This window comes from Archocentrus centrarchus, chromosome 2 (assembly GCF_007364275.1).
Source record: "Archocentrus centrarchus isolate MPI-CPG fArcCen1 chromosome 2, fArcCen1, whole genome shotgun sequence".
NCBI classification, from domain to species: domain Eukaryota; kingdom Metazoa; phylum Chordata; class Actinopteri; order Cichliformes; family Cichlidae; genus Archocentrus; species Archocentrus centrarchus.
This window is the reverse complement of record NC_044347.1, coordinates 17,176,411-17,200,735: the sequence shown is the minus strand read 5'-3', so window position 1 is coordinate 17,200,735 and position 24,325 is coordinate 17,176,411.

The following is a 24,325-nucleotide window of genomic DNA, read 5'->3' as shown; positions in this document are numbered from 1 at the left end:
CCTCACTCTCTCTTCACCATATAATCAAATAAAGGCAAAAAATATCTCCCAAAATCTTAGGGGAAATAGCAGCTTTAGAAGCCTAAACCTTCCTCCCAGAGCACCACATGTCACTTTTGTCCAGAACAGGTTTCTTTGCTGCAAATGTGAGCTACGACACCCTGAATGAAGATTTCACTTTTAAGAAGAGTCAGAGGCAACCTGCAAGAAGTCTTGCCTGTTTGTCTATACTTTTGCTCCTGAAAATAACATTTTATGCAGAATTTATATACATATACATACACACACACACCTATATATATGTATATGCAAACATCCCATTCTTAATCCATAGAGTTTAATATGTTGGCCCCACCTTCTGCAGCTATAACAGTTTTAACTCTTCTGGGAAGGATTTCCACAAGGTTTAGGAGTGTTTATGGGAATTTTTGACCGTTCTTCCAGAAGCACATTTGTGAGGTCATATACTGATGTTGGATGAGAAGGCCTGGCTCACAGTCTCTGCTCTAATTCATCCCAAAAATGTTCTGTCAGGGTTGAGGTCAGGACTCTGTGCAGGACAGTCAAGTTCTTCCATCGCAAACTCGCTTATCCGTCTTTATGGACCTGCTTTGTGCGCTGGTGTGCAGTCATGTTGGAACAGGAAGGGGCCATCCCCAAACTGTTCCCACAAAGTTGGAAGCAAGAAATTGTCCAAAATGTCTTGGTATGCTGAAGCATTAAGAGTTCCTTTCAATGGAACTAAGGGGCCGAGCCCAACTCCTGAAAAACACCCCCACACCATAACCCCCCCTCCACCAAACTTTACACTTCGCACAATGCAGTCAGACAAGTACTGTTCTCATGGCAACCACCAAACCCAGACTGTTTGATATATGTCATACTTGTAAGAAACTGAGAATATCCACATATATTAAATAAAATCAAATGTTATACATGCATTAGAGCTAGTCTACATAAATAAATATGAGAATATAAATAAGGAGGATGATGGAGAAGGATGGTATTCCTGGAAAACATTTACAAAAACAAGAACTTACAATATTAAAGTGGTAAACAGGGAACAATACATAACTGCAAAACTGCAAGAGATATCAGTATACTTTCTTCTGAACAGGCCAAATTCATAGCAGTGTCTCTTTAAAATCTGGATGTCGCTGATAATAACTTGAACAGTAAAATCATAAATAATGAATCTGATTGCAAACCAGAATTTGACTGAGTCAACCACTACAAGGCACGTAGCTGCATCTGTGGATTCATTAGGCTGCAAAGTGAAGTAACATAGTTTCTGAAAAACACACAATTTTTGTTTTGTTTTGTTTTCCAGATAAATCTAAATTTTTGAGGGAATGATTAAAATGAATGAATGATTTGGTTTCTTGGCACAGATCTGTATTTGAAGTATAGCCCACAAATTTTCAACAAGGTTGAAGTCGGGGCTTTGGGAAGGCCATTCCAGAAGCTTAATGTTAGACTGCTTTATCTATTCCGAAATCAGTTTCGACATGTCTTTGGGATCATTGTCCTAGTGCAACACCCTAACGTGTTCAAGTTTCAAGTTGTTGATTTGAGGTGAAGTTGAAAACTTTGGATGTTGTTCTCCTCCTTCATTATTCTATCCACTTTTTGCAATGTACCAGTGCCACTGGCAGCAAAACAGCCAAAGAGCATGATGTTACCATCACCATGCTCAACAGCTGGTACAGTGTTCTTAGGTTTGAAAGTCTCACCTTTACTCTTCCAAACATACCTCTTTTCATTCTGGCCAAACAACACAGTCTTTTTCTCATCTGACTATAAACCTTTTCTCCAGAAGCCATTTGGCTTCTGCATGTGGGTGTCTGCAAATTTCCATCGAGCCTGAAGGTGTTGATTATGGAGCAGGAGCTTTTCCTTGGTGGGCACCCTACCAGTCTATGGTGATGCTTCACTGTGGACAGTGGCTTGAGCCTTGGTGTTTCCTAGGTTGTTCCAAAATATCCTAACCAATTTCTGATGGTGACAGTTTGGGTCTTTTTCCAGACCTTGGCAAAGTGGTGACACCTCTGAGTAAGTTGTACTTACATACAGTTATTCAAACTGATGATATTGGAATCAAGAGACCTTTCCAACTTGTATAAACCTACAATTTCCTTGAACTTTCCCTTTGTTCTGTATCAGTCCAATGAGTGCTGTCAAACAAATCCTTTTTATGCTGGCAAAGACAAAACTACCAGCTGTAGTCAATCATGATCACTAACGAGAAGTTAATAGGGCCTGGCCTTGTCAAGTTAAAAAACACTGTAGAACCTTCAGGACCAGTTTTTAAAAACAGTTCAAAGAAATGATTAAAAGCCTCAAATTGCCATCACATTCATGCCCATGATGAGAGCATGTAAATTTCGAACCACAACGGTTTTGGCTGAGAAAGAGACTGCCGTGCTCCCTGCAGAGAGAAAAACCTGTATACCTGCTCCCTTGTTGGAGAAAAGATGCACTGTGGCTTTCTCCTGCAGAAACACATATGCAAGCCTTCCTTTGGTTTATGGTATAGTGTAGTGAATGTTTAATTTAATTTTAAAAAACCTATGTTTCTCACATTGGCCTCCAGGCTTGGCTGTATTTCTTTTTCAGATCTGTAAGGACAGAGCTACACCATAAAAAAAAAAAAAGTTTTTGTGGCCCAGGGAAGTGATGTTCCAGGAACTAAGTCAGGGAACACACTTTTCTAAACCAGCAAAACACCCGCTGAGAGGAAACTGAGCCACAGAGGATAGGCTCAAACCTGGCAGAATCAGATGTACTGTAGCTTAGCAATAGGCAGCATGTTACTGGTGCTACTATTACTGTTGCTGTCACTAAAAATAACAACACCTGCCATACTGAAGCAATAATTTACCAGGTGACTGATACACAGGCAAAACAGGGAAAGGGTAGTCAAGCTAATTATTATAATAAAGCAAGTAAGATTCACAACAAGAGAGCAACAGATGAGAAGGTTAAGAGGAAATGCTGCAGAGGAAGGTTTTCACTGAGTTGAGATTTACAGGGGAAATGTAAGGTAAGGCAAATCATCTGTGTTGTATTACAAAATCTGGGAGGAGGATGTTAGAAGTCAGTCAGGGAGCCACAGCAGTGACTGACATGGATGTTACATGATGCTGATTATGAATTCTCACCAGCACACTGGCAGTGTCAAAACCAGCTTCTCTGAGTCACACTCAAGTGGGTTGGAGTTTGGAAAAGCTGTGTGCAATTTTTTTCTCCCTTCTTCATCTTCTTCTTATCCCCCTGTGTGGAAGCAGATGGGGCTCCCCTTCCTGGAGACACAGACAGAGACACAAAAACATGATGCTGCTGAACAACCCTGTAGACAACCCTGGTAGCCAAAACCCTGGGGAGGCTGTTGGAGTTCAGTTCCTGCCGTAATGAAGTGGAAGCCTCATTTGAACACGCCTGAATGATGGATTTACTGTTCATTTTCATCTGCAGCATTTCAATCAATGCCCTTAGAGCAGAGATATGCCACATTTGCTGCAATATTAATTTAAATTTTGGAAATGTTTGCTTCAGTTTCTCAGTTTTTCTGTATTGCTTGGAGACGATTGGACAATTTTGTGATTATAAGGCACAACCTTCAAAAAAAAAAAATCCAACCAGGGTCAAGCTCAACATGCTGGCAGCAATCCAGTCTTCTTCACTGTCCTTTAGAAAGAAGCCTTATTAACTCCTGGGGTGTTTTTCTGTAGCTGACCCTGTGCGCTGACCTTCCAGCAGAGAGGGACAGGCAAAAACAGAATTTCTCAGCAGGGATCACTAAAGCATGTAATTCATTCATTAATCCTTCTCGCCTCTGATTAAGAATATGTGTGACTGCTAAGTGGGTTAAATATGCATGTATTACAAATTTTATGAAAATACTGAGGCTTTTTCTTTTTCATAGTTAAACTTTAAGCAAGACGGAAAATAAAATTGTGCAATGGGCTTTGCACTTATTCAAAGCTTAAAAAATATATCTCACTAACACAGTTGTGTTACTGTAGATGGAAGAAATAATTGCAGCTTGGAAAAAACACAGTAAAAAATTGTTTGCAGGTCTTGAAAGATGGTGCCATGCATCTTCAGCTCTATGAGTGAACACTGACATACTAAAAGACTTTGCTGTTATACATTTTATGTATGACAGAGTTTTGGGAACTCAAAACTCTTTGTTCTTTTAGGTTGTAATGTACATTCAATGGACACTTTATCAGGTACACCTTGCTAGTACTGGGTTGGACCCCCCTTTTGTCTTAATTCTTCATGACATAGATTCAGGTGCTGGAAACATTCCTTAGATATTTTGGTCAATGTTGACATCACAGCTGCTGCAGATTTGTCAGGTGCGCATCCATGATGTGAATCTTCTTTTCCACCACATCCCAAAGGTACTCTATTGGGTTGAGACCTGCCGAATGTGGAGGCCCTCTGAGTACAGTGAACTCACTGTCATGATCAGTTTGAGATGATTTGAGATTTGTGACATGTTGCAAAACGACAATATGGCCATCCATCCATTTTATTCCGCTTATCCAGGGCTGGGTCACGGGGGCAGCAGCCTAAGCAGAGAAACCCAGACCTCCCTCTCCTGAGCCACCTCCTCTAGCAGACCAGCTGAGAGATATAATCTCTTCAGTGTCTCCTGCGTCTAAGTTGCCTTCATTATTGGCTCATTAGATATTTGCATTAACAACAGGTGCACCAAAGGAAGTGATAGGTGAGAGTATGTGAGTGTTTGATTTCGTGTGATTTTAATGATAATGAAAAACATTTATTTTCTTGGATGTTATCTATTCCCCTGGATCTTATCTTTGTCACAAGAACCACAGTTTTCGTAAGTCTTGAAATCTGGGTAATTTAGGAAAAAAAATCTGTATTTCTTTGAATGCAGCTGGCCAATTAATAGCTATAAACAGATATCTGTATTTGAACATGCATACTCTATAGGCACGGCACAAGATTTTTGATACAGGAAGTTGGAAAGGTTTAGTTCATTGACTTGAATTAGCAGAGATGCAGCCCAGCAGTCAAATAGGATTGGCTCACTTCTGAATCTATCCCCAAGTGGTCACTAGAGGAACTACAGGTGTTAGCTCTTCTGTGCTGTCTTCATGTTTCAGGTTTCCATTTGCGTGAAGCACAGGTGACTGACACAGGAAGGAAAGCAAACAAGCACAAGGCTAAAAGCACAAAGGTAAATGAACAGCTGAAAACAATCAGGGAGTAAGATGTAGACTGGAATTGAAATCAGCTAAGACACACAAGAAAAGTAGCTACAAAATAAAAAATTAAGCATGGAAGATGTTGGGAAGACACTACGAATCCCAAGAAATGAACCAAAGAAAAACCAAGAACATGGCAGATCATAGAGGAATCAAACATCCTTATTATTTAGTATAATATTATCAAAGCTGTGTTTCTTTTTTTCCGCATTTGCTGGAAAACACCCACTCTTACATCACAAAAGGTCTATCTTTGTTTTTTTTTACAGCTTGTTACAAATTCATCTGAGATGGTTTTGACAGAAAGCAATAAATCTGGTAAAGTGATATTCTCTACCCTTCAATTTTAATTGGCAATGGCATGTTGATGAAATGTAGACACTAAAATATGCAAAGAATGTATATGCCGCAAAGGCGTGAGGTCAGGACAGACAGATGGTTCTCAGTGTGAACTGAAATGCGCCACAGCATAAAAATCTGGCACCCAGACTCATCCCCTTAAAGCTCAATCAAGTTGTTCTCTCCAAGATGTAACTCATCACATAATGTGAGTCATTGTGGCTGACTTATCCCAAAAAAGACAGACATCAATAACCTCTACCCTCCAGGCTGCCTAATTGTAATGACTTTGCAACAAAAGACACGTCACTGCCTTTAATTTAATTAGCTTCTATCTTTATTGGCTTAATTATTTGTGACAAGATGTTCGCCTAGACATAGACTAGGAGGGTGACGGGGTAAATGATATGGCGATGAGTAATTAATGTGTTTCTTAATCAAACTGGAAGCTGCTGGGTTATATATGGATCATCAGCTCATTTCAACAAAGTTATCCTGTTTGAATCAATGAAGAGGTTCCTGTGTGTCTTCTATAAAAACATATTTTGTTTTTTTTTTCTCCTCAATAAGCTTCTGTGCAGTTTGGATTTGAAGACAGGTTGAAATTTGGTTTTAAGATTTGTTTATTTTTGTAGAGCTTCTCAGATGTGCCCAGCTAACAAACCTGACTACCTCTGATGTGTTGTATGCATTAAAGCAGTCCACTGGGCTCCTCCAACTGGCTTGTTTGTGATAACCCAAGAGGACTGTGAGCACTGAAGAGATACAGCAGCTTAAGTCTAGGGGTTTTGCCTTCTGTTTAATTAAAACCCCTTTTCACATCAAGAAAGCTTTGAAAAACTTAAATATTAAATAGTGCATTTGTCTTCAATGAATGTGCCTATTAAAAAAAAAAAAACAAAAAAAAACACCCAATCAATTCAATATACTTTGCAAGAAAAATTGAAGGAATGCATTCATCAAATATGTAGCCTGTCTGAGTGCTATTCAAATGATTGGTTTGGTGTTTAGTCAGGAGAAAGTGATTCTAATTTAAACTGTCTGGCATGTTCTCTGCTTCTCAAAGCAAACACTGCTCTGAGCAGTGACACTGGGGTCTTAAAGGGAAAGTTCATTTCATAAAGAAGCAATCTGTCAGTCGAATGTGGAATATTTTAGACAAGATTTGAGAAAAAAGTAGAAAGGCTGTGCCAAAGCTACTGTCTGGTTCGTGGCACTGTCAGTGGGGCGCACTAAAAATTCCTCATTCACAGTTTGAAACCATACGTCATGCGGTTTTCTCTGGACAGTGAGAACATCTTTTGAGTTGTTTCTTCAGAGGGTTTCTTATTTAAAGACACAATCTGCCATAGAAAACAAATGAAGTTGTTGCCCTTCCACAAAACAAGGGATTGAAATGTGCTACCTCTCAAATATTTTTTTTAAATGCTCAGCCTAAACGACAAACCAAAACATCCTATGAATTTATCTCAAAAATGAAAGTGAGGCTTAATGATTTCATTAGATAACACATAATCACATAGGCCTGAAGATGAGTCAGTAACACTTGGTAACCACTGGTCAAAAACTGTGTATTCCCTGTCTGTTTGGGGACCAGCCATTTTCTTGCTATATTGCGCATCAAACATTTTCAAGTTTTATTACCATTTGGTGGTTAGCCTGTTTGCAGACAAGTTGGCATCTTCCATGCAAACTATCGGCAGCTGCAGAAATCTGTTAGTGACCACCCTCTGAGCACAGCACCCTCTGAGTAACCAGTTCCACCCACTGACAACCTGAAACACCTACCACAGGCAAACTGGCTGGTTAAGACACATTTTTCCCTAGTGACTGTAGATTGCCAGGGGTTTGCCAACTCATATCTAAGCCTGTGTGACTGAGGCCTAAGACAAATTAAAGAAATACATATAAAAGATACCCACACAGTACATGTATGTGCATTTTAGCAGTATGTTTGAACAGTGCCAGCTCTAAATCCAAACAGCCTTAATACTAGAACCTTTGACAGTCTTAGTGTTAAGGCTGTCTTAAAGCTGTTTCTTAATTTTAAAGAATTTTGTAAGTCTGTTAAAATAAAACCCCATCATGTCATATTTCCTGACTTTCTATAATGTGTTTATTGATTATGTAGTTTTTGTCACAGTCAAAGCTTTGTAAAATCAAGTTTAAATTGAGGGTTATCTTCCACTTTACACACAATATAAAAACTTCAACAAGGGCTTGAGCTGTCACTTGAGAAAGCATCATGCCAAATGGAAAAGAAATCCATTTAGACACACAAAGCAGGAGATGGATATACAAAGTTATCACTGTGTTTCCAAGTGTCAAAAACTGGAGTGAGAAATATCATCAAGAAATCCAAAGAGACCCGCACAGCACAGAACAAGCTTGGCGGAGGTAGGAAGTGAAAGATTTCAGAGACTCTGGAAAGAAGACTAGTGAGAGATGTGTCTAAAGACCCCAGAACAACTGCCAAGACACTAGTGAATGACTTGGCCAAGTTGGGAACTGTAGTCTGAAATAAGACAATTACTAGAATCCTGCACAGGAGTAGACTTTGAGGTTGCAGACCAAGAAAACCTCCTTCTGCAGAAGAGACACCTTCAAGCCAGATTGAAGTATGTTAGCAACAATCTGGAGAAAGATTATGGATACTGGAAGTGCATCCTTTGGTCAGATGAGATAAAACTAGAGCTCATTGGCCACAGAGATGTTGCTTATGTTTGGTGAAAGAAGGGAGAGGCATACAAAGAAAGTGAAACATGGTGGTGATAGTATTATGCTGTGGGGATGCTTCAGTGGAAGAGAAGTTTACCATTGCGCTGATGGATAACTTTAACACATTACACCCTACCGTCAGTGGGATAGTGTTGAGTCACAGTCATTTCATGTATTTCTGTGATACCGTGATTATGTTGTTTTTTTTTTTAAGTATGGAGCTGTTGCAATATTCTTCAACAGAAAACAAAGAAAAGGCTTTTGTTGTTAATTTTTGTAACAAAATGTTGAACGTACACAAGACAAAAGGGCTAAAGCTGGAAGCGATGAGCTTGTCGCACATTTCTTTGCTTCGCTCAGCTGACAGCCAGTTGCTTACAGACATTCCAAGCTCCAGTTGTCTATGTAACCCTCTAATATATTTAGTACTGGGTCAAATGTCTGCCAGTGTCTTCTTCATTCTCATTGGTAGTTGTTTCAATTGCTTGCCTGGAAGTTGAGAAAAGTTTAGTTCAGATTCCGCCCACCCTCCATGACCATTGGTTAAGTTGCGGAATATCATTCACTTTCTGTGGTTTCCCCCATGTTGCTGCGAATCATTTCCACTGCGGAGACAGCTTAAATGTTAGGTATGGGAAATCTTTGCTGGAATTTCCAAACATAAACTTCCTCAAACCCAAAAAAAGAATACAAACCAACATCTAGAATTTGCGGTTGTAATCCGTGAACAGGCCACACAGATAGCAATGTGCTTGAAGGCTTTTGAAATACCACAGATTTACTGCATCAGTGAAGCACTATGTGAGTCTTTGGGTGGTGTGGATGGTAGTGCTAGACATTAATAATAACAAGGCTGCGTTACCTTGAGGTTGACCTTGAGGTTGTGAACTCATTGGACAATATAAAAAGCAGTGGACTTAATAGTGTCAGAAGAGAAATTTCACACTACATCGGACTGATGATCACCGAACCGGAAGATCTGACATCTGCCAGATTCTGACAATGCTATCAAGCCTCCACTGATGTTGGCTAGCTGTAATACAAGAAGGGATTTGAGCTCTGTGAAGATACCAGCAAATCCCTACAGGCATTACATTGTTATAAAATTTTGTCCAGGTTTCTATGAATAGATACCTGTTCTTTCTCCTTAGAGGAAATATGACAATAGACAGGACTTAACGATAACAAGGCCGACCAGCAGTAGAAAGCTGAGATAACGAGGTTCCTGACAGACAGCTAAGGTAAGAAATGGCAGGGAACTTGGAGCTCCCCTCTCATTACCAGTTCTCACCCTCTGATTCCAGAGCTAACTGTGTTTGCTTGATGTGGAGAATATGCTGGTGTGCAAGCTGTGACATCTCCTCAGCAATGAGCTGAGGATGCCAGGAGCTTGTTTTCCATTTTCATGACAGGCTCAGATCAAGTCGAGCTGACAGCAGTCAGTTTTAGGATCAAATGCTATGGACATAAATAATGTGGTTGTCGAGATCAAACGCAGCAAGATCACAGGTGGATATTGATGTAGAAAACAATGACCAGCTTATTGGCACCATTTCTGCCAATAAGTCGTTTTTATTTGACTGAAAAATCTTTCTCACTACTGTGGGCACATTTTTACTGTGTGGGCGAAGAACGTCTGGGCAATAAATGTCTCCCTTTTCCATGTCTACTGGGATGAAATTAGTTTTCTAACTTTAAGGGGGACCACAACTTGTGGTTATCTTTGTACTTATTTAGTTTAATTAAGGGTGTGTTAAGGTTCCAATTTAAATGCAAATAAATCTAACCAGTGTTGATTGAATTAAGAATAATTGTTTGTGTTTATAGAAGAATTACTGTGATAATATTCTACTTTTACTTTCCCAACAAATACCACAAAAAGAAAGAGAAAAAAAAGTGGTCCCTCGCTAATTATGATGAACCTGATCTTGTCAGTCTTTTTAAGGGAGCTCTCCACTTTCCACCTCATCTGCATTTCTGTACTTTCATTCTCATCCAGTTATATAATAACTGGGTGAGATATGTAATAATATAATCCTGACTAAAAGCTTCACAGTTGCTGAAGAAAAAGTCAGCAAGTAAAGATGGCAAATGCAACAAATCTGTTCACAAGCAGACCTGACTGCACTTAGAATTGAGCATTCCATTAGATTATTGTGCTGGTTTTTTTTTTGGTTTTTTGCTTTTTTTGGGGGGGGGGGGGGGTATTTTGTTTGGTTGGTGGTATTAAATGGTCTTGAGAGCAACTAAAGGAAAGATGAATACAGATTTCAGTGTGGATGTGTTACCCACTGTTTTGAGTTTTTTGGACCTTGAAGTTTTGTTTTTCTTTGTGATCCCTGGTTTGCTTGTTTACATTTAATACATGTATTCTTCAGTGTACTTGGTTTGCTCCTAGTTTTTCATTGCTTTAGAGTTTAGTTCATCCCTCTGCATCCCATCCTCTTATGTCAAGTCCCTTGTGTTCAGTTCGTTCATGTGTTTCCCCTGGTTAGTTATCTCTCTTCCTGTCAGTCTTATTTGTGGTTTGCTTTTAGTTTTGCTTCCTTTGTCTCATCTCCTGTGATTTAGTCCACCTCTGTCAGCTGTCTCCACTTCTCCTAATTACCCTTCTGTGTATATATAGTCACTGTCTCCCCTTGTCCCGTGTCAGAGCATCTGTTCAGCTACCCTAGCTCTGATGTTTTTTAGTATGTGAAGTTTTAGGTTTCTTTATAGTTTTCAGTTTCTTTTTGCACTTTCACATTTGTATTTCTGCCTTCAGCCTATTAAAAAGCTTGTTTTGTGCACAAATACATGGTCTGCACATCCCTCAAACTTTGGCATTCAAACTCATGAGCAGTTTCCCCTGTTCAGAATCTGCACTCACCAACACTTTAAACAGTACACCTTGCTAACACCTTGCATCCTCTTTTCCCTTCAGAAATGTTGCAACAGAAATGAAGACTCATCAGTGCAGGCAATATTTTTCCAATCTTCTATTGTCCAACATTGGCGAGCCCATGTGAATTGTAGCCCCAGTTTCCTGTTCTTAGCTAACAAGAGTGGCACCCGGTGTGGTCTTCTGCTGCTGTAGCTCATCTCAACAAGTTAAAACAACAGAAAACTCACAGTTCGTAATATTAAAAGCCTGTGACTGATACACAGGTGTAAAACATAGTTTATAAGATTTCGTTAAGAATTGCTTAAAAACTGTAAAAATTCAGCAGCGTAGGCGACCACTGTAATGTGCCCTGTTACGAAGTGCACCACCATCGTGACAATGAAAGCCCACAACTAAGCCTTTAGTTAAACTACAAATCCTGCTTTGCAGTTTGGTTCTCTGGACGATTGCCAAACAACCAGTCACGCTTAGGTTCAGATCAAGAAGCAATTTGGGGCTTTCAGTTTACCTAAGCTGAATATCTTTAGTATTAAATCACAGTACCCAGAGAAAACATGCACAAGCATGTGGAAAACATAGAGATTTCACAAAAAGATCCAGAGCTTTCTCTCTTTGAGACAATGGTCCCAAGATCACTGCATCACTATCCTATCTCACCAGTTTATATTCAAGACAAGTGTCAATTATCTGCCTTTTATGTCAATACCAAACCTTTTTGCAGCTGTTAAAGGAACACAGGTCACAATATTGCTCAATGTGTGTGTTTGTGTGTGAGAGAGAGAGGGAGAGGGACCGCTGAGAGGAGCGTGCATGTGTTGGTGTATCTTTTCAAAAAGCCTCCTGGTCCATTGGCACTCAAATGAACCAATATGTCTCTCCACAAACATCGAGGGGTTAATAGGATGTTCACCTTGGGGATGCCAAACTGAGAAAAAGCTCACAGAGGAAAAGTCGTAAGCACCCCCCCACATTTCGATGATTCTCTACGCAGGGTGCCTGATTCATGAGGACAGCAGACATTAAACTGTAATGGCCTTGCCTCGGTTTCTTACATTTCTTCTGTTAAACTCTATAATTCTAGCACTTGTTAGACTTTCTTACTGAGTGAACAAGAGGCAAATCAGAACTTGCGTTTTAGTGCCTACTGCGAGAAAATAGTTTGAAACAGATGAGCACTTCTATTGAGCTTATTTTCTCTCATAAATGGAAACATGTCAGGGTGTCTTATTTTGTGCCTTGAAATTGTAAGCCTTGGTTAGGTTAATATAAGCTATATTTCAAAACAACAGTCGCAAGTTAAATTCAAATTAAACATTTTAATTTTTAAGGCACAGCTGCCAGTTGGGGCCTAGAGGAGGGAGACAGGACAAAAGATATGCTGTTGAAGAGAGCCAAAGATTAATCATAACTAATGATTACATGCAAAGTGGTGCATAAACAGAGAAAAGGGGTGAATGAAAAAGAAACACTCAGTGCATTATGGGAACCCCAGCCCCCACGCCAGCAGCCTAGGCCTATTGCAGCATAACTAAGGGATGGTTCAAGCTCACCTGATCCAGCCCTAACTATAAGCTTGATCAAAAAGGATAGTTTTAAGCCTAACCTTAAAAATAGAGACGGTGTCTGTCTCCTGAATCCAAGCTGGGAGCTGGTTCCACAGAAGAGGGACCTGAAAGCTGAAGGCTCTGCCTCCCATTCTAGTCTTAAGTATCCTAGGAACCACAAGTAAGCCAGCAGTCTGAGAGCAAAGTGCTCTCAGCTGCAGTATTTTGGATCAACTGAAGGCTTTTCAGGGAGGACAGCATGATAGTAATGAATTACAATAGTCCAGCCTAGAAGTAAGAAATGCATTAATTATCTTTTCAACATCACTCTGGGACAGGATGTTTCTATTTTTAGAGATAGTGCCCAAATGCACTCATCATGGGCATGAATGTCATGGTAATTTTGGGCTGTAGATTTATTTGAACTGTCCTTTTTCCAGGGTGGAATGTTTGTGCAGCATACATCTTTAATGCCTTTAAAAAAACAAGAATTGGGTGCACAAGTTGGAATTTTTTTTTAGGGTCAAAAGTGTGCATACAGGTGCAAATATATATAAATATGCCCAATAATGCTTGGTCCAATGCCTCTTAAACAACGCACCTCAACTAGATGCTTTTGGTAGCCATCATGAAGCTTCTGGCAGCTTCTGGGTTGTTATTCGAATTGATGGAGGTCTTTTAAATTGCTTGGTTTGCTGGCATGGACCCAGCATTTAATTCCACAAAAATTTAATAGGTTGAGTTAAGAAGGTCATTCCAGAAATTTTAACCTGCTTTATCCATTCCTAAACCAGTTCTGATGTGTGTTTGGGATTGTTGTCCTGTTGGAACACACAGTTGTGTCCAAGTTACAACCTTCTAGCTGTTGATTTATGGTGAAATTGAAGAAGCTTGAAGTAGTCCTGCTTCTTCATTACTACATCCACTTTGTGCAGTGTACCTGTTAAAAAAAAAAAAAAAAACAGCACTTTGGACTCATTTCCACTTTGGATTCATCAGTCCAAAGGACATTGTTCCAGAAATCTTATGGTTTGTTCAAATGCAACTATTAGTAGTCACTAGCAGTAGTATTGCAGGGGTATTTACCTAACAATGTAAAATGCCTTGATATGATTGCTGTTGTGGACTGGTGCCATATAAGTAAAACTGCAGTGAGTTAAATTGAATAATATATAATTGTTAAGGTAATAAGACAGTCTTAAGAATACAATACCTATTAGTGCAGGATTGCCCGGCACCAGGCTGAGAATTTCCGCTGTTAGCTACCAGAACAGATTGCTAGCTAGCAAGTGGTCGTGGTACTGGGTGACCCCCCCACCCCCCCCCACGCCCTGTCTGATGGCACTGGGCTGTGAAATTTTTCTGGTAAACGCTTATATTTCACTAGACAACTTTGTCCTAATGACAGCCACCTTTAATTAAGTTTCAATCATGTGATACAGTAAGGATTAGAGTTAGACTGTGCGACTGACAGAGGCCCCATTGACACACATAGAAATAAAAATCCACCAAGACAGTTTGGAGAGTAGATAAAAGGTGGTTGTTAATATTGGCTTGGTCACAGATGTAAACTTCAGCTGTTGCAAAACTGTTCCAGTAGGGAACTACTCTTGGCAGTACCATGATCAAAACAAGCCGCTCATTCGGGATGGTTTAAGAGGATATACAGGTCTGCTACAGAACAGTGTACAGTACATGTGTGAACACCATATAAAATATGCAATAATTTCTTTGCTCCACCACGGTTATTTGCAACAAAATTTATGGAAATTGATTCATGTCTTAAAATATCCTTTTGAGATTTGCTGACAGGAAGACAAAGTAAGATGAAGGAGTTTATACAGTGGTAGACAGCAGTACAGTAATTATTGTGAATTTTATGTTTATTGATTTAATTAAAAAAAATAAATAAAAATCCCCCAGCAGCTGTGTACACAAAAACCTGTTTGACAAACAGATTCCATTTTAAATTTGGTGGATAATCTAAACTGAGCACATCACGTTTTGTTCCTGTTCTATTAAGTTAATGATTAAGACCAGGATATACGCATTAATTTGATCAAATCATTATCTGATGTATGATATAGCTAGTGGTCATAGTCAAAGCTAATGGTGTTAATTCGTTTTCTATAGTAGCAAAACTGTAAGCATTCATCTCAGTAACAACTGTCTGTGGCATTGGTCTCTGTAATTTCAAACTATAAAAGCCAGTAATTGCTGTTATTCCCAAAAAGGTCAAATAAAAAAATTATACGTTAAATATAATTTCTTTAGGTTGACAGTTTTTGCTACAACTTATCATACCTTGATAGTGTGAAAGGAAAAAAAGGATAAAGTTTTTCTTGTTCTTATAGTCTCTCTGTGATTATAATGGAAGAACAGCAGCAGAAAATATAATAACGTACTGGATTTTTCATCAGAAATGGAAGATTAACTCTTTTAAAATGGGTCTCATTAGCCCTTCCTTTTAACGGTTACTGATTTAGAAGACACTGATAGAGAAAAGTCTGTTGTCTGAAAAACAAGGAAACCCATCTTCGCATCGACCGACAAAGAAAAAAAGAGAAAAAGAGTCGGGCAGAAAGTGTGCAAGAGACAGAGAAAGATTGATGGCCTTATCCTCGAAAGGAGAGCAGATGCTGGCGACAATAGTGCAAGTAAATCAAAAACAGACAAACTATTCCAAGTGTCCTTCCCTGCTTTAGCGGTATACACTAAATTGTGATCACAATGAAGCAGGTTTATTGTTAAGTCAGGGGTCCATCACTATTTAAGTAAGTAGCAAGTAGCGTAGTTAATGGGTCTTTGCATCTATAATGCAAGCCATGTGCTGATTTTAGAGTTGAACATTAATCTAATCCATAGATCATGATGTAAGTTTCTCATGTTTAGCAAGCTGATGAATACCCACAATTTTAGTTCCAATAAGATGGTAAATAATATTGGCTCCACAGAAATAGGAAAGAAATACAACAGAGAGTAAAGAAGAAACAGTAAATAAATGAATAAGCAGAGGAGGATGGATGGATACATTTCTATAGCAGTTGCAATAGCAATGTGGTATGTGGAATCAACTCTATGGCCACACAATGCTGGAGCATTCTGCAAAACGTAAGGCAAGCAGCTAAAAACTAATACGTGAACAGATACATTTGTAACAAAGGGCCAAAATATGCTACCCTAGCTCTTTGTTTCCATTTGTAGTCTGTTTGAACTTTGAGTTTTGACCAATCACATTTGAGTAAGCTTTTGCTGCATGCAGGTAGTGGCATGTTCACAGTGAAGTAAAAATAGGACAGCAACCTCCTTGAAAAAGCAACCACCAATCCACCAGTGATTGCCTGGTGATTACATTGAATTTTTTTTGCATTCAGCAACAGATTGCAAATAGTTGTGATGACCAGCTGCTTGCCTATAGGTTGAGTGTGCAAAACCCTCGACTTCTCAGCAACTACTTTCAATTGCAAAGTGATTGCACAGGTTGCCCTGTGGGAGTCACCTTGTCTCCAAACAATTGCAGTCCAGCTCAGATTGCAATCGCTCTCAGACAGATTGGCAGAGGCTTGCAAATAATTTCTGTCCACTTTGTAAATGCAGACAGATTGCCAATATGTTAAAATCAATCTGAGTCAGTCTGCGCCAATGAGCACAGCTCATTTTTGACTCTTCTCTTTGCAATAGGGGGTCAACTTAGATTAATCCCAAAGACACTGCATGTAGTTGCCAAATTGACCCAAACTGATAGCTGACTAACTTCAACTTATTGACCTTTTATTGCCATCTTAATGCACCAGTGTCACTTTGACGATAACAACCAACTGTGAGTGGTTGCAGATCTGGTCCCTGTCTTTGAAGCAATTATTTCAAAGGCAATAAAACCTTTTTTTGATTGTCCAAGGTTGCAAAAACTTTGGTCATGCCACTGTCTCCAGCCATTGTGTTCCCTAGTGTGACTTCAGCAACAGTAGTCCACAAGGAGAGCAAAGAAAAATGGACTGTATCTGCTGAAATTCAATCTTCTAATGATTTGACTTTTACAGTGACCGTAAAATGGAACAGAACGTCTTGGACTGCAAGTCTGCTGGATATACTCAAAGTTGTGAGACACTGGCTGGCACCCCACAGAGGTTAAGTCAGCAAATTAGCACTGGGGTTCCCAAGTTATTGGAAAGCAAAGATAACTACAAATAATATACTCTCTGCTGGTTTAACTGAATGTCCTGCTTTGTACTTTTATATAATACATGCAATGTGCAGGTCTTGAGGTTTTTTTGTATTTTTTAAGCACCTGAAGAGCTGCTGTGATAAATGCATCAGTTTCCAAGTAATTAGTGAAGTGTTGCAGTAAGTTTTCTAATTAGTAATGGGTAACTGAGCATATATATCAACAAACACATCCAATATTACTAATGGGATGCTGGGCATCAAAAAGAGCCACATTGCTCTCCACTGTGCTGACCTCTGGGCATTTTATAAAATCATTACAGTCCAACGTGATAATTTTGAGTGATCAAAGCTCATTATCAGTGCCTGGGTGGGATTCTTCTCTGGGTTGACAAAGGAAGGACTCATAATCTATCTTGTCTTGGAAATTAAAGTTCATGAAAAACATAAAGCCATGTCACTGCCATTACCTAATATATTAGTCCATCCATCCTAACACAGAGAGACAACCCCATATTCATCCACCTATAACCAATTTAGCATCATCACTTCACTTAATCAGCATATCTTGGGTGGGGGAAAGCTGGAGTAAACCCATGCAGGCACAAGGAGAACATGCAGCTCCGCACAGAAAGGACCCAGCTAACTAAGAGATTCCCACCCAGATCCTTCATCCCTGTATTTGTGCTAACCACAGCCACATCATAGGCCACGTAAAGATTTATATATGAACACGTGTAATGTTAGTCACCTGTGGCACCTGTCATTCCTGCAGGCCCACAATCCTTGTGATTGTCATATAAAAGCCTGAAAGAGGAAAGCAAGTCTGCTTTGAGCTTTTCGGTTTCTGTTGAGAGTACAATGCGTGATCTGGCACAGTGCCCACTCTGTGCTCCAATTTTGGAGCACATTCTGTGATATATTTATACCAGCTAACTGTGTATGTTTTAATTTACAACTGTTCATGTGGGGGAGTAACAGGGACTCATGCAGACAGTTCTCTGAGTAATGAAGAGTGCAGTCAGTTTGATAGTTTTACTATTCAAGATCATCCTCCTACATCAACATGTCCCAAGATATGTCAGGCAACAACAGGGGCATAACTTAGTGGAGAGAGAGCACTGCATGACTGAGTCTTTTGTAATTCAAGTCACTACGTTATTCAAAATCAGTGTTGAGCATCTGCAAGTAGTGTAGGGGACAACAATTCCCCAAACCACTTAAAGCCATTATATTATAATTACTAATTCAGATATCACTGTGTTACCACAACCTGTTATTTTTATGTAGGTACATGTGTCGCAGGTCACAACAGATCCAATAAAGAGTGGAGGATAAGAGAGAGGTATACTTTCACCAGCTGGAAAGTTTAAGATAAATCCATTGGAAACTTTCATTTGCTTTATTTTGCTTACTTATCAAACCTAAAAGGATAGTCTCAGGGCATTCCAGTACTCTGCACGCACAATTTTTATTAGTTTATTATTTAATTTCTTTCTACAAAAAAATCTTTCCAGGAGAAAAAGCCACATGTTGAAATTATAGTTATCCACTGCCATTCAAATACACATTACAATCTGTAACACTTTTCATGCCTTTTCAACAAATTCACTCAAGTTTCAAGAGCGAGCTCTATGCATGCATTCACCTTCAGATCACAAAAAAAACCACGCCAACCTTTCTGTGCTGTTGACAGCTAAAGTAAAACCTCCCAGTGCCTGGTCCACAAAATTTATTTCACTTCAGCTCAGGTCCATCCAAAGGTTTGCACTTCAGGCAGCATGATGACAAAAGACTGCTAAAAACCAGTGTGCCGTGCTGCTGGATTTCTAGCTAACATTTCCCAGTGCAATCTTATGTGGTTTGGATTTTTATTTTTAAAGATGTATATGCATGTCTTCTGTCCTGTCTCTCTTCCCTTACCCCTAACCAGTCACAGCCCATGGCTGCCCCTCCCTGAGCCTGGTTCTGCTGGAGGTTTCTTTTAAAGGGGAGTTTTTCCTTCCCACTGTCACCAAGTGCTTGCTCATAGGGGATCATTTGACGGTTGGGGTTTTCTCTGTATGATTGTAGAGTTTTTACCTTAAAATATAAATTGCTTTGAGGTGACTGTTTTGTAATTTGGTGCACTATAAATAACTGAATATAATTTTGCAATAAATCATGGGTTGCAAGGTTGTCAAGTTTTGTTAAGTCTTCTGGCATTTGGGCAATCAACACCACCTAAATATGCAGCTTTCAGATGCCTGCATATTAACCATCACCAGTTAAGTACATTTTTTTTAATATAATTTTGCATCCCTCTGCACAGCACCACAGTAGATTTTAAACAATCAAGATGTGATTGAAGTGCAGACTTTTGTCTTTAATTCAAGGGGTTTAACAAAGAAATCGCATCCACTGTTTAGGAATTACAGCCATTTATATGCAAACCTTCCATTTTCCAAGGCTTGAAAGTACTTAGGCAAACAAATAGTTAAATATAAGGATTTTTTTTAATACAAGAATGAAAATCCTTTTCAGTCAATGACTGCCTGAAGTCTAGGAATATGGAGATCACCAGATGCTGTTTCCTCTGTTGAGATGGTCTATTTGTGTGAGATCAGATGACTGACACTGAAGAATATCTCATTTATTTGCCTTTAAGAAATTCATGGGTTACTTTTGCAGTTTGCTTTGGCTCATTATCCATTTGCTGTTAAAATGCTGTCTGATTACTTTTGCAGCATTTGGCTGAATCTGAGCAGAGAATGTAGCCCTGTAAACAATTCCTCCTGCTCCTTCCATCAGCAGTCACATTATCAATAAACTCCAGTGGCCCCATTCCACTGGCAGCCATACATGCCATCCCATAACATTGCCCCCAGCACATTTGACAGATCTGACGTATTTTAGCTCAATGATGTGTGCCATGTGGGGTTCAAAAATAAATTCTGAAATCTGACTGACTGATGGCTTTGGTAAATATTAATTTAGACATTCATTTTGCATGCATTTAAATGACGCCTTGTGTGTCATCCACCAACTGTTGTGATCACAACCCTCTGTTCTTAGCATAAAATCCGACAAACAGCTTAAGTCAACTGTCAGATCCAAGGCAACATCTGCTACAGTTTCTGGCATCCACATAGCACTAGACACTATTGACAGTGTTTCTTGATATTAATTACAGCTCCAAAAAAAGTAAAAAATGGAAGATGGAGTCCAGTTTGAAATTTATTTTTCTTGGCTGCTCAACAACTGTATCAATATGTGCTGCATTTTTATTAGTGGCAGAAATATAAGCAGGCCAAACTTACATTATTTACATTTTTGTGTGTGTAATTTGACAACACAAGTCTTCCAGCCAGTCTTTGACAGAATGATGTGGCATAGGTAGAGGCAGAGTTGTGATTTTTTCCACACTCAGGACAGCTACACTACATTTCATCAGAAATCTCTGATCTGAAGTGACCATAAGGCACATCGCCCATGAATGAGATTAAACTACCTTTTTATGTGAAAGATAGGCAGAAATACTTTCACAAAGACAGGTCTTGCCTTCAGTGTCATTAATATAATATCTCTGCCCTTCAGTGGCACTTTATTATTAACTAGCAGCGAGGAGCAGGGACCTTTAAAAATCATCCACTGGGGTAAAGAAACACTGCTCATGATTAGGTGGTTAAATGTTGTGCTTCATGGCTACATTTGGGCCTATCCTTAAAGTTATTAATGCAAAGGCAGTTTGCCGCCATAGTTCTTTTGTCTGTTTGTATGCAAAATACTACAATTCTGGCTGGGTGTGGATTTACAAGTTACTTAGGCAAGTCTAAAATTTACATTTAAATGAAACTCTTTGGTCACATCATGCACTGGCAAAATGTATTTCTTTATAACCCTTCAGATGTGTGTTTTATGGATTAATCTTCAGTTATCACATTATTCAGTAAAAACCCTCCATTAAATAAGGCATCAAAGTCTTTGGCTTTGTGGAGTTTTCTCTTTTTTTTTTTCCTCCAAGACATGTTTTAATGGGAATGTATTTAATCATATAAAGAACTAATTGTTTTTATCTCTGTCATTTCCCATAAAACACATGAGGCTGAAATAGAAGAGATAAATTTAAACAAAGGGTTCATAAACTTGTAGAAGAGATTTGTTGGTCTTAATAGAAAATAAATATGAGCTAATCCCACATGATATTAAAGAATGTGAGTTTTTTGTTTTAAGTGTATTATAATAACTGCAGCACTATCATTATTTATTTATTTTTATTCTCTATCACTTGCAACCCTGAAGGAAAGTCAGTCATAAACAAAAAGGGTGGGTTAGATTGGACTGACTGTCACTGATATGGCTTTAGCCATGATTGTCACCCTGTCCCTAACACTAGCCCATAATGTAGCCAAGGAGTGTCTCTCCTTGCTCAAATGAAAGTGTGATAATATCTGTCATCATTCATTTCTATCTGACCTATCATTTGTATCGTCCAGCCTTAGAGTGTTTTATGCGATGCTGCAGAGCGTGACCTCTGTTAGAGTCAGGGAAGTAAGATTTACTTGTAGGTTCACTGGATGAATGGTTCGTCATTTAGTCAAAGGCTAAATCTTAGGGGAGTTGGCCAACAGGCAGGCACCAGAGGTGTGTCCAGAAAGGGGGGCATGGGGTGGCACCAGCCCTCCCACTGAATCCTTTGCATGTGAGTGCTGTTGACCTTGCACTGCCCAACACCACTGGATGAGCATGGATATGACCATGTAACTTTACTTTACTAATGTTACTATTCTTTTCTATTCTGTTTCTATTCTACTATATTTTGGATACAAATACTATGCTTTGTATGCCACACTGTTTACTTAAACGCTTTAATTACTTATTATTTTTCAAATAATTGCATTATTATAACTTAAGCTAATGAGAAATATATAATTAATATTAATGTATATGATTATGAAAAGGGTCATTACACATAATGGATATGTTTACTTTAATATTTTGATTGTACAACCTGTCTAAATACCTTTTTTCCATTTTACAAAACAATTATCCAACATACAATTATGTTCACATTTTTCTGCAGCACCACTTTTGACTGAATAAATCTGTAATGGAGAACAGGGCTGCAGTTTTTTAAACTGATTTTATTTCTGGTTAAATATTTGGATTTCCTGTGGGCCCCTCCTGCTGTGGTCATCTGGCGCCATTTTTGCAATGTTTTTGTCTTTGAAATCAAATATGTAATTTTTTCAGGTCAACTCTATGTAATTTGTGCAACTCTTTTGACTGCAAATCTACATAATGCCTTTATAATGTAGTTTTCCAAATCCTACTAGCTTTGAAAGATGATGCTTGTCAGCAGTCGCTTTGCTAAAGCAGTCAAACATGCTGCACTGCTTCAATTAGTGGGGTTAAGTTAATTGGCTACTCTAAATTGCGCATAGGTGTGAATGTGAGTGTGAATGGTTGTCTGTCTCTCTGTGACAGGCTGGCAACCTGTACAGGGTGTACCCTGCCTCTCGCCCTATGACAGCTGGGATAGGCTCCAGCCCCCCGCGACCCTGAAAAGGATAAGCGGAAGAGGATGGATGGATAAGAGGGAATTAAATGTAGCAGTACTGCTACCAATTTAGTTCAGTTCCTCAGTACCCACTCTTTTTTAATTCACAGACATGATTCTTTCTCTCTTTTTTAATTCTCTTAAATATTGTATTATCACCTGATATAATCCTTTGGCTTAAGACCAAATTCGATCCATCCATTTTCTTAACGGCTGATCCACCTTAAAGTCATGTCAGGGCAGGAGTCTATGCAGCTGACAGGGTGAGAGTCAAAGTACAATCTGGACAGGTCACCAATCCATCACAGGGCTAACACAGAGAGACAGACAGCCCCCCACCAACCCCCCACAGCCCACACACACAACCAATTTAGAAGCACCAATTAACGTAGCACGCACTGGACTAGAACCTGGCATAAAGTCACGCAAGCACAAGGAAAACACCACACAAAAGATCCTGGGCAAACCAAGTTTCTTGTTATGAAGCAGCTGTGCTAGCAACTGCTCTGGAAAACACGTCATATAAAAGAATTCCCAAACCAATAATTTATTCAGTTAATATTAAGCTGGTTTCCCTGGCATTACAAAAATCTGCAGGGAGGCCGTTGGATTCCTAACTTGATGTTCGCATGATGGTTTGATGCAACAAACTAGTAGTGTAAGAGATGTACGCGGACTGAGGAGCCAGTGATGAGTCGGTCGCTGGTAGTGCTTTTAAGTTTTCTGTTTTCTGGCATTACAACATTTTAGAATAGATCCCACTTGTGTTAGTCATTTTAGTCTCTAAAACTGGCAACATGAGGGTTAACAAACCCAAGATAAAACTGTGGATGAACTAAGTTCTTTCATACTCTAAAGGCAGATTTTAAACACTCCACCAAGTTCTCCTTTGCACCAATTAACTCAGCCCGCTATTCCTTTCCTCTCTGCCTCCTCACAGTATTGAACATTTGAAAATGGCATAGTACAAGCAGAGAAGAGTACAAATTGCCTGTTGTCTAGAGGGGAAACTGGTGTAAATTAACTCCACTTGCAACATCATTTACAATTGCATTAGGTACAAATACTTGAAAATTGCTTTTTCATTGTGATCTAATGGCTTTTAATTGGGAAAAACAGTTCCAGTCTCCAGAGGAGATGTGATGAGCTGTGCCTATTGCATATTAAATCCTTCTGTTTGTCTGATGTCATCCTGTCATAGAAAGTGTAGTGTGTGTGCACAATCCTACGGGTTGTGCGATTTAAAATTAAAAAAATATACTTTAAGTTAGAGCTAAAGATTTGATAAAAGCTTACTTTCCCTGTTTTCTGTTGTCCCTTTTGCACAAATTATCCTCTCTTTGATACACACAAAAAGTTTCACTAAAACGCCTCTGCTTTATTTTTTTATTTTTTAAGCACCCGAGGAATTTCTGTGTAATCGCAAATGGCAGTAGAGACAACTGTTCCTCGAATCACAGCGTTTATTTGCAAGAGAAAAAAAAAAACAACACAAACAACAGTGGCTATTCTGAATATGAAACGCACTGTGTGATAATACCGGCACCATTAAGTGTAATTTCATCCTTTCTGGAGGATTATGGAAGATTATTGCTGTATTCGCTACAGCATGTGTCCAAAAGTAAAATGACTCAACATTAAATTCATGTCTGTGACAATATGGCTTCTGAACCATGTTTACATCATAATACATCTGCAAAATTATCTGGAATAAAGGATGAATTACAGTATAGAATCAAGATTTAATGGGAATGCACATCAACCAACAAATAACTGAATAATGTGAAAATGTGTAAATTAGTAAAAGCAATGATTTGAGTTGTACCATCTCCACAACATGTCTTTTTCTCTTTTTCTTGGAAGCAATCCAGACTGGCTGCCTAATAATCAAATA